Here is a 10,074-nt window from a genome sequence, read left to right as displayed (position 1 = left end):
GATGTGAACGAATGTGAGCTGGCTATGAATGTAAACAACAAGAGATGTGTCTGTTGCAAGGCGAGTGGCAAAGACAGACAAGAGAGGCAGCTGTGGTTGTCGATCGGAACGAGCAAACTCGGGAGGAAGGCAAGGTATATATCAGATTGTGAGAATGGATCAACGGGACGCAGAAGGAGGAGGCGTGATAGATGTCAGAATGTTGTAGACGGGTGGCAGACCACAGGTCTGGGAACAGGAACAGCAGGGGTGAGTTGACGAAGGCCGGAGCGAAGACCGGGATGGCAAAGAATGGAATATATAAAACAAATGAAAAAGAAGAAAAAGAAGAAAAGGAGCTTCCAGGCAGAAGCAATAAAAGCGGACGAAGGCAATAAAAGAGAGCAGTCGGGCGGTTCTCAGTGAGGAGGAGGGCTATGATGAAGTGACGAAGGAGAGGACAAGAGAAAAAAGAGATGAATAGATAAGATGCATAAAATCGAGAGAAATATCGTGAAGGGAGAGCGGAATGGAGAACTAAGACGACGCCACGACTGGATGAAAAGAAGGGGGAGAGGGGATGGGGGGAATAGGTTGGACGAAGAGCTCGTGAAGAGGAAGAGGAAGAAGGAGGGTGGGAATCTCGTAAAAGGAAGACGGGCGAAAAGAAGACGAAGAGGGTGGTGGGGAGAGATATACAAAAATCACAGCCCTCCGCTTTCTGGGCTGTCCCGGGTTCTCTGGCAGTCTGGTAGTCTGCCAGTCAGCCATCTGGCTGGGGGAATCCGCCGTTCAGTAGGGCCACCGGTGCGGGACATGCCACCGGGGGAGGGTGAGAGATGGTAAAAAGAAAACAAAAAAAGAAGAAAAAAGGAAGAATAGAAGACGCGCAGTGGTGAGCGCAAAGAGGGTCGGAGGAGGGACAATGGGTCCGTCGCTGCAGGGCAGGAGCGGTTCTGCAGTGTGGGCATGCGGTGGGGCAGAAGGCGAAGGCAAGGGGGGGTGTGGAGGAAGGAGGGGTGTGTGAGCGTGTGAGTGTCGACGGAAGGTGCGAACTGCGACCACGTTACGGAGTGCATTCAACATGACTACATAGGCTTTTCGGTAGGGCCATGCCAGGGCAGGGGCAGTCTGTACCAGGGCTGCCGCTGCCGCCGATGCACGAAGCAAAAAATAGAACAGTCCGGAGGGTGCGATGTATGTACGTCGGAGCGATGTAGCGATGCAGGAGGGCAGAGTGTAGGGAATGCAGGAGAGATGCTGGGGTTGGCAGGCGCTTTTAACGGCCTTGTCGTTTGCCGTGGATTGGAGCTTTTATTTTATCAATTGTTTACTTTGCATTATTTACAACAACTGCTTCTTGCCGTCTGCCTGTGGCTGCACCGCGCCTTCCTCACTACTGTTGTCGCCGTGGTCGTGCATGCCGTTCTCGTCACTTTCTGTTGGTTTGAAACCTTTCGATGTCATTTTCGTCGACCATGTCTGCCTGCTCGCTCTTTCCGTGATTCGCAGACTCTATCCTATCTTAACAAAAAGGGTCGACAGGCCGCGCTAGTAAGGACAGAGCGAGCCGGGCGAGGGCGTCACACGGAAGGAGGCGACACAACAGGAGACAGCAGCGACGACAAATCAGGCCTGGCAGCCCAGGAAAGAGCGACCGTGTGGCCGTAACTGTGTGATCTTTGCTACGATTCGTGCCCTCTTTTCTTCCATACGATGACATGCATTGTATCGTACGCTGTGCAGTATTTCGAGTATTTCGTGTACAATGGACGGTGGGTAATACACAGACAAACGTGCAAGGGCCTCTTCGTCCGTTAATACGATTTGCGCAGCAGTGTGAATACGGGAGGGAGCAAAGGGCCGCCATAGTAACTATGGAGTAAATGGTATTCGTTTTCTTTCTTTCTTTCTTCTTTTTCTTTTTTTTTTTTTTTTTTTTTTTTTGTTTCTTGCAGTTGCTGTCATGTGCTGCTTTTGGGCCAAGGCAGACTGGAGGCGAAGAGACTGCAGAAAAAGAGGGCAGGTGCGGACATGCAGAAAAGTGAGAAAAAGTGGGTTGCCTGTTGAGTACTGGAGTTGAATAAGAAAAAAAAGAAAAAAAAAAAGAAAAAGCAGGTGTGCATGCAGCATGCAGCACCTTCCAGCAGCTGGTGGGCGGCGGAGCAAGTGCGACCTGCATAAAAGGCACCCTCGCTAACTGTCGTCGCTGGAGTGTAAAGAGGTCGGGTGCCAAGCCCAAACAGGAAAGAACGGACAACGCGCATCGGGACCACCAGCAAGCTGAAGCTGCCTCCCGTTTCTGGAAGTCCTGCCCAGCCTCCAACCTTCCACATTTGCACACTACAGCTGAAAGAGCGATTGCCAACAACAACACTCGATATTGGGGAAGGCGCGTTTGTCGTACATTTCGAAGAAGGCGCAACTGGCCATGTGCTGATTCCCCTTTTCTGTATTTTCGTGCTCTGGACCGTAAATTACTTGGGCGAAATTGGCGGTGCAATCACGAACGCTGTTCAATTCAACTGTGGCTGGCTCCAGCAGCGTATGGCTGTCAGCACTCGCTTTCGGTTCGCTCACTCACTCACTGACTCACGGCCCACCAGTCTGCTGGGCCACAGCGACCGCGCGAATTGCGTGCCCATCCTTTTGCGAGATGGTTGTCTTATTTTCGTCTCCGTCTCCCTGATTATGAATTGACGGGATCAAGGAATATGGCGCTCTCACTACCGATGCCTGCCAATGACGAGCGTTCGGAGAAAGACATTCGACTAGGGGGACAGGGGGTAGGTCCGCACAGACATCATATGTTTGGCAGCGACGTCGAAGGTTACTGTGGACGTTGATTGCACAGTCATCCTACGACGCATTACGACGCACTCTCACTCAATAGCACACTGAAATCCCATTCACATCCATTCTGGTCGTCCTGCAGGGCCGTCAAGTTGTCTTCTTGCGAATGGAAAGAATGCAAAACGGGGCAACCGGCACAATGCGTACCAACGGGCTACAAAACGTTGTGAGAATACATCGTAGATTTCTTGCTGCTTCTCTTCGTCTCCTTCGTCGTGCATGAATACATCTTCTCCGGATGGCTTCCGCGGACAGACATGCATTTTCCAGCTATTTATTTGTGAAGTTGGTGGGACGTCGTGGGCAACCGCTTTAGTCGCCGTAAAGCTTGCTTCAAAAATGACATGTTACGAGTCCAATCAATGCAGGTCGACACGGTACTGTCGACACAACACAAAACGTGACGGTCCCAACATGCAGGATGTGCATGGAAAGTAGAGTCCTTGTTGTCGGGATGGGGGCTGCTTTTTTGTTGAATTGCGGCACAATCACGACGTACTTGATTGCATTATATATTTTCAGACACCGACGGCTGCCCACCCATTTATTTCTTTGAAATTTGAGTTATGACAGAAACGGGAGTTGCATTCCAGGTCTTGGGGGATTTCGTCTTGATGTGAGCTGAGCACGACACGCTCATATGCTCGCTGTTTGTCAAGATTGTATTCGAAGCAGTTATTGCAGCAGGTTGTACTATTAATCTCTCCCGCATCTTTGGTCCTTCCGCCATCGCAGCGGCAGAGTATCAAATATCGCCTCCGCTGTTATTTTCCAATTTTCTTTGAATTTTTTCTGTACGATATATATGATTCATCTCACTCGTCGCGGGAGTAAACCTCTCTTTTCCTTGGTCGTCTGCAGGACATCTACAAGGCCAGCAGGACCGACTGAGATGGATGTTCCGGAAATGCAGGCGAGCTGTCCCGGCCGACCAGGTTCACTGTACAAGTAGATTACTCTTGGCAGGTTGCGCGGGTCTCTATCGGCGGCCGTAGAGTGCTCGCAAAAAAAGAACCGCATACGACGCTGCAAATGCACACTACTAATGCAAGTGTGCGTGCAGAATCTAGCATTAAGCGTGAACAACCAAGCCAGCCAAACACTCGAAATCCAAGTCTATATTCGTGTCGATGACAACCGACGACAATCAATGGCAATCAACGATAGGAAAGAAGCACCCAGCCGCACCCAGCCTTTCTGCCATTTCGAGGCATCATCTCCCCGAAATGAGCTGACAGCCAGGGTCACTTCCACAAGGCTGATGGCCGACGGATATACAGAGGGGATTGCGTGTATGCTGTGCGTACATCAGTTTTCATTACTTTGCAAGCATAATGTACTTACACGTTTGGTACAACGACGTGGAACGGGCCAACCTAGCCTCCGTGCAGGATGAACAGGGGAACGACCAAAGAGGAAGGACAAGAGGCAACAAGAGGTACAAGAGAAAGAGGAGGGAGGGGGCCGGGGCGATCAGCAAGCGGCGGAACGGATGGCAAAGAGGAACGAGGGTGGCTTGAAGCTTCACATCTAGCATTCCAATCGTGCATTAGTGTTCTTGGTGAGTGTGGGAAAAGTGTTGCGTGTACCGCGAGCCCTGTCCTTGAAAACAGAGACAGGAGAGCTTCGAATGGCCCGGACAAGGGCAAACTGTTAACGTCGGCTGGGGAAAGCGTGAAGACCAATGCGAGAGACTAGGGAAGAGAGTGGACCGTGGACTCTAGAACAAAAAAAAGGGTGGGGAGACCTTGCGAGAAGGCCGAAGTAGAAATGGTACGAGTATTTCAGAGCAGACGCCGGCGAATACAATGGCCAGAGACCTGCAGTCCTGCCATTCTTTCTCTAGTTTCTTTTTCCTTCTTCCATCCACATACCTACTTTGCCGGAACAGAAAAAGAGAGGAGCCGACGACTTGAAACAACCTGTAAGCGCGCTGTTTCCCGAGACGTCCTTTGCTCGGGCCAACCTCGTCGTCTATTTCTATTTTGGTTTCATTTCCTTGGTCGATGAGTCCTATATTCTGTTTCTTTTTCTCCTGCTCTACCAATAGCATTGGTTCCAAGATGGAGAGAGAGGAGGTGGCATTGTTGATGTTGCATGAAGAGAGGGGATGTAAAAAGAGAAGGGTAGGACATAGGATGACAAGAGACCTCTAGGAGACTATCGAGAGACCATGGAGACCAAGCATTCTGCAGGAGGCCAGAAAGGACGAGAACCGAAAAGCCAACGAGTTGTCAACAGGCACGTCGTAGACGAGGGAGGTGTGGGAATAGTAAAGCAAGTCATGGTGAGATCGTCTTAGGTCTGGACCATCTACGGAGGCACTGTCTGCGTTCTTTTCTAAATTCCTGTTTGAATTGTTTCTATGGAGGTCGAGAAAGAAATGGGAAACAGCAACAAAAAAGTAAAATTAGCAAAGCAATGCCGACCTCCTTTTGACATCAAAGTAGGCCAAGACGTGCGTTTCGCGGGAGCTGAAGCAACGAAAGGAGAATACCAAGGCCGAATAGATGAAGAGAAGAAGTAAGAGATACAAACAAGATAAAACAGGAAGCGGGACAACCTCTAAAACATAAAATAAAATAAATAAAAAGGAAGAGCAGTACGACGCAAAGGAAGAACAACATGACGAGGGGGTGTGGGCTGCTTTCTGTGTGGAAGATCACGAAAAAGGGGGCATCACGATTATGAGAGAACCAGGACGCGAGGAAGAGGCGTCTGTTTCAAAGCAGAACAAGTGCGTACTGAAGAAGAACCGTCTCGGGAGAGGAGACTTGAAAAAAAAAATTGATATAAAACTCCTTATCGAAAAACTGGAGACGACTTGGCTCGCAGATTTCAAAAGGCGAAACAAACATACAAATTGACTGCAACGTGCTGCATGAATCAAAATCAACAGCCTCTTTTGCAGACTCATATCATTTGTCCCATTCTAGTTAATGCAGGGTGAGCGATGAGAACTAGACGAGGGAAACAATAAAGACTGACGATAGGCGACGCAACGCAAAGGCCAGAGTTGCATTTGTCTCGAGTATCGCCACATTTACTATTATTTACAGCGCTTGTGGTGAGAATGAATACAGGACGGCGAGGCAATGACCAGTCACCTGGAAGGGATATGTGGTACACATAGAGTCTGGGAGAAGACATCGGCCATATTCCCTTTTCTTCTCGCCCTCACCCTCATCCGAAAGAAAAATGGTCGCAAAAGACACATCCACCAATGAGACTGCGTAGCGACCCTTGTCGTTGTTGACCCCGGTGAGCCTGCCGTCTCTTGGTGTCCATTTTGGTGGGAAAATGGTGTCCCAAAGGGCCCATTTGTCTTTGGTCTTGTCGATGACAGAGCCTCTATGTATTGTGATTGGTTGTTTGGAATTCTTTTCCAGCCAATGGCGCACAACACTCCGGACACTAAAATGGTAACAAAAAATTGGAGGGGCGTGTGTCCGCTGGTCCAACTTCTGTACTTACACGGAGAAAGAAGCTTATGGTTGAGTAAAAGAAGGAAAAGAAAAAAGAGAAGAGTCTTCAAGAACACGCCCCTTCTTTCTCCCCTTCTCTCTCGTGTTCATTCTAGTGTTCACTCTCGCGTACCGGCCACTTCCGTTTTGTTCGTTTCATACCGCCCCTGGCCGATCATGGATGTGGCTGTCAGCTTTCGTACTTTTCTTGATGAGCAATGAAGGAAAATGGCACCGTTGTGATAACGGGCATGAAGAAATAAACAAACGAGACCTTAGCATCATAGTTCGTAGTATGTTCCCGGAGTGTACCAGTAAGAACTGCAAGCCAAATATTGCCTATATGGAGTCCTTTCATCCACTTCCACCAGCACCATCAGATCAGCCAGCGGTATTCTTTTCCTTCTTTGCTCTGTTCTCGGCGGACTCCAAGTGTCCGTTCCAGGGAAGCCGACGGGACGGTCTTGTAGTTCCCGTTCGAGCCGTCACGTTTTCAGGTTCAAGTTTCTTTTTTGTTCCTTTCTTCGTCTAGTTACCCCCCTTATTTAACAGCCCCGAAAGCAGCAGCCAATCCCGGGTCCCAGCGCGTCTGTTGATCACGTTCGACCAGACACGCCCGGCCAGCCTCCATAATGTGGTTTGAGGGACAGAAAGAGACCGAAATGTCTCAAACAGGAAAAGACCGGCGGTGAAGAGGAGCTGTCATCAAAGGGGACATGGGGAAGAATGGAAAAGTGACTCTACATCAAACGGCATGGCAGCAGATGGCGTCCAATGGTGACGGCTATGGGTGTCTAGAACGACAGCTCAAAGTGTATTGCATAGAACGGATCCCTTAACATTTTGTTAAAATTTGCGCCGACCGCCGACCGCGATCGACTTGGTTCTTATTGCGCCGAGAAAATGCAGGACCAGACGAGATGATGTCCAGGGAAAATAAAGTGAGAGGCAAAAATGCAATATCCGCAAGCCACCACCTCGTACAGGTTACGTCCAAAATCAAACAATGCTCCGTGCCCAAATGACCTGGTCTAAATCCCAGTGGTACGGCTCAAAGCAATCCACCTTGTGAACAAGGAAAGCAAGAGCCGAGCTTGGACCGGGGAAAGACAAGACAGACAGGGAGGACGGACAGGGAAGCAAAGGATGCATTGTGGAAAGACGCGGCAGCGTGGACTGAGTGGCGTTTTCCCATGATCGGCACTGTCGAGACTATTTCTTTTCATTGTTTTACTTTTCTGTTCCCTTTGCGTTTCCCTTTCCTTGTCGTTTGTATCGTTATGTCACCAGGTCCTGTGTTTCGGCTCAATGTCGACCTGGTCATCCACCATCCAGGGGGGCTGTGCATGTGTGGCGAATTCTTGTCCATGCAGACATCCAACAGGAACCAAACAATTCGTCGAAAAAGAACAAATGTACGAAGCAAGGAGTGCCGTTTATTTGAAAAAAAGGCACGCTGCACAAAACGACGCGTCAGTTCTTAAACGAGTGAGAGGACACGACGCGTCAAAGTCGAGGTCGACGTCGAGGTCGGAGCCAATGTTGCCGTTCTACAATCCGTCTCGCATTTGTCTTTTTTTCCACTTTGACCCGCGTGGAAACTGACACCGAGTTCGCCCCGGGCACTAACACCAACCAACAAACCTTAGACGCTGAAGAAACAGGGGATTCCCTGGAAGGAACACACTAAACGCTGTACTAGATATTGCTAAACGGAAACTCTCAAAGGCGCTAATAAATATACAACGACATCAGCGACAACAGGCAATCGTGCATTCGTGAATGCACTCACTATATTGAACATGGCCGATGAAGGTGTTGCAATTTACAGTCGTCGACCGGTTCTTGGCTCTCACCGACACAAGAGGAGGATACACGGCTGTTGACCGACTCCGGCATTGTGGTCGAGGTATCAGCAGAATCCGCTGTCGGAGTATGCAGGCGAAGACGCAGAATACGACGCAAGGAGGGCACATAGCCCTGATGCCGCGTGAGACGTCTTAAGAGATCGAGTATGTGGATTGGCTACTATAGTGTTGCAAGCTGCAGTGGAGGCGGTGCAATTCACGACGACTTTCCTTGCGTTTGCTCTTCTAGGCAGACGCATTTTCGACGAGTAAAAGGAAGCCGAACAGAGGATACAGCAATACAAGCAATCGGAGTGAGAAATAAATAGGACAAAATCAATAAAAACAAAAAACACAATCGAAAAGGGGAATGAAAGCGAATGAAACCGAAAGCTCTATGGAAGAATGCCATACAACTGGATTTTCTCCAACAGTGCTCTGCTTATCCCTTCTTCCCCAGCATATCATGCTCCTGACAACTCGTGACGGCTCACTGACCCAGGAAACTGCCTCGAAATGGACACATTTGCAGTCACTTGACCACATTTTGTGTCCCCTTTTCGGTCTCTTCCGCCCATCATGGACCCTGCCGAGCTGACAGCATGCAGCCAACAGCAAATGACCGATGTGAGTGTCTGTTCTTTTTTTTTTTTGTTCTTTTTTGTTCTTTTTTCATGGTTCTCTCCGCCCTCATATTCTCCTAGGACATGCTTGCCGTCCAATATGTGTCTTTGAGATTTCCGGTTTTTCTCCAGAAAAGATCACATGCTGCGAGTTGCGCAGTTGCGGGTTGCCTCTTTTGGGTCAACAGAAATACAGGCCGAGTGGCCCTTGCATGGCCACCGTTTGGAAAGTCAGATACTGTGCACGCGCCACACTCTGGCCCGGGATTGCCCTTACGGGCCGCGCTGCGAAAGGGGCGACTTTTTGGTGCCAGAGCTGTAGTCCGCATGATCAGCACTAAAGAGGAAAGCCACAGTCACCATGGCTTGACCTCTCAGCAACAATCGGCCTACAAATCGACCATGAAATTCTCATGGATTTGTTTATTCGAATTTCTAGTGTTATTGCATCGTGATGAGTTGAGCACGGAATTTTTACTAAGATGGAATCGACAAGACCGGATGTATAATTCCCTCCAATCATGAGTTTGATGAGTGATGGAGGTCTATAAGGACAAATCGGAATAAAAGTGAGAGAGAGAATCTAATGTCGTTCAAGTACACGGAGGATGTCCATTATGCTTTGTATCCCAAAAAATGTAAAATGCTTTGTCTGGAAAAATTATGTGCCCTTGAATACATCCATGGTTTTGCTTATAAGAGTCGGAAATGGATAACTTCGACCCCATGAATACTGTGGCTACGTGCGCAAGTCAAAAACAGGCAGATATCTTGCGTCTCGGTCACGTTTGTTGAGATTCGATCGTTGACGCACATCGTCGAACATACAGATTCATTCCGAGATGCCATATACCTGGAGGACGACAACTTGTATGGCCTCGATTTACTTCACGAGAGAGTGCAATCGTCATCCATCGGTCGACAAATGTTACGTCCTAAGTAAGGGACTCCTCCCGCCTGCCATATCTTGATGTACTATGTTTGTCAACCTCACGATGACCGAGCGTGCCTTCCTATCGTGATTGAATGACACCCATTACCGTTCCTTCCAAACAAGGAAGCCGAATAGTATATGCTACATCATAAGTCCTACAGCCCTTTTACGTGACTCTGTTTCTCTCCTTTCGATCCCTTCCTCCTGCTCTGACGCCCTTGAAAGGTCAAAACGATGTCCTCATCTAAAGTGGTGACCGTGGATGGCTTATATGGCCGGCACGATGTCCAAGAAACACGGCTGCTTCGTGACTCGACTCGAAATAGCTTTTCTCGTATCTCCAGTTATTCTCAATCAGTTTCCGACAGTTTGGC

The sequence above is a fragment of the Sporothrix schenckii genome (genome assembly GCF_000961545.1).
Source record: "Sporothrix schenckii 1099-18 chromosome Unknown Cont47, whole genome shotgun sequence".
Taxonomy (NCBI): domain Eukaryota; kingdom Fungi; phylum Ascomycota; class Sordariomycetes; order Ophiostomatales; family Ophiostomataceae; genus Sporothrix; species Sporothrix schenckii.
The sequence above is the reverse complement of the archived record's forward strand: the minus strand, read 5'-3'. Positions refer to the sequence as shown.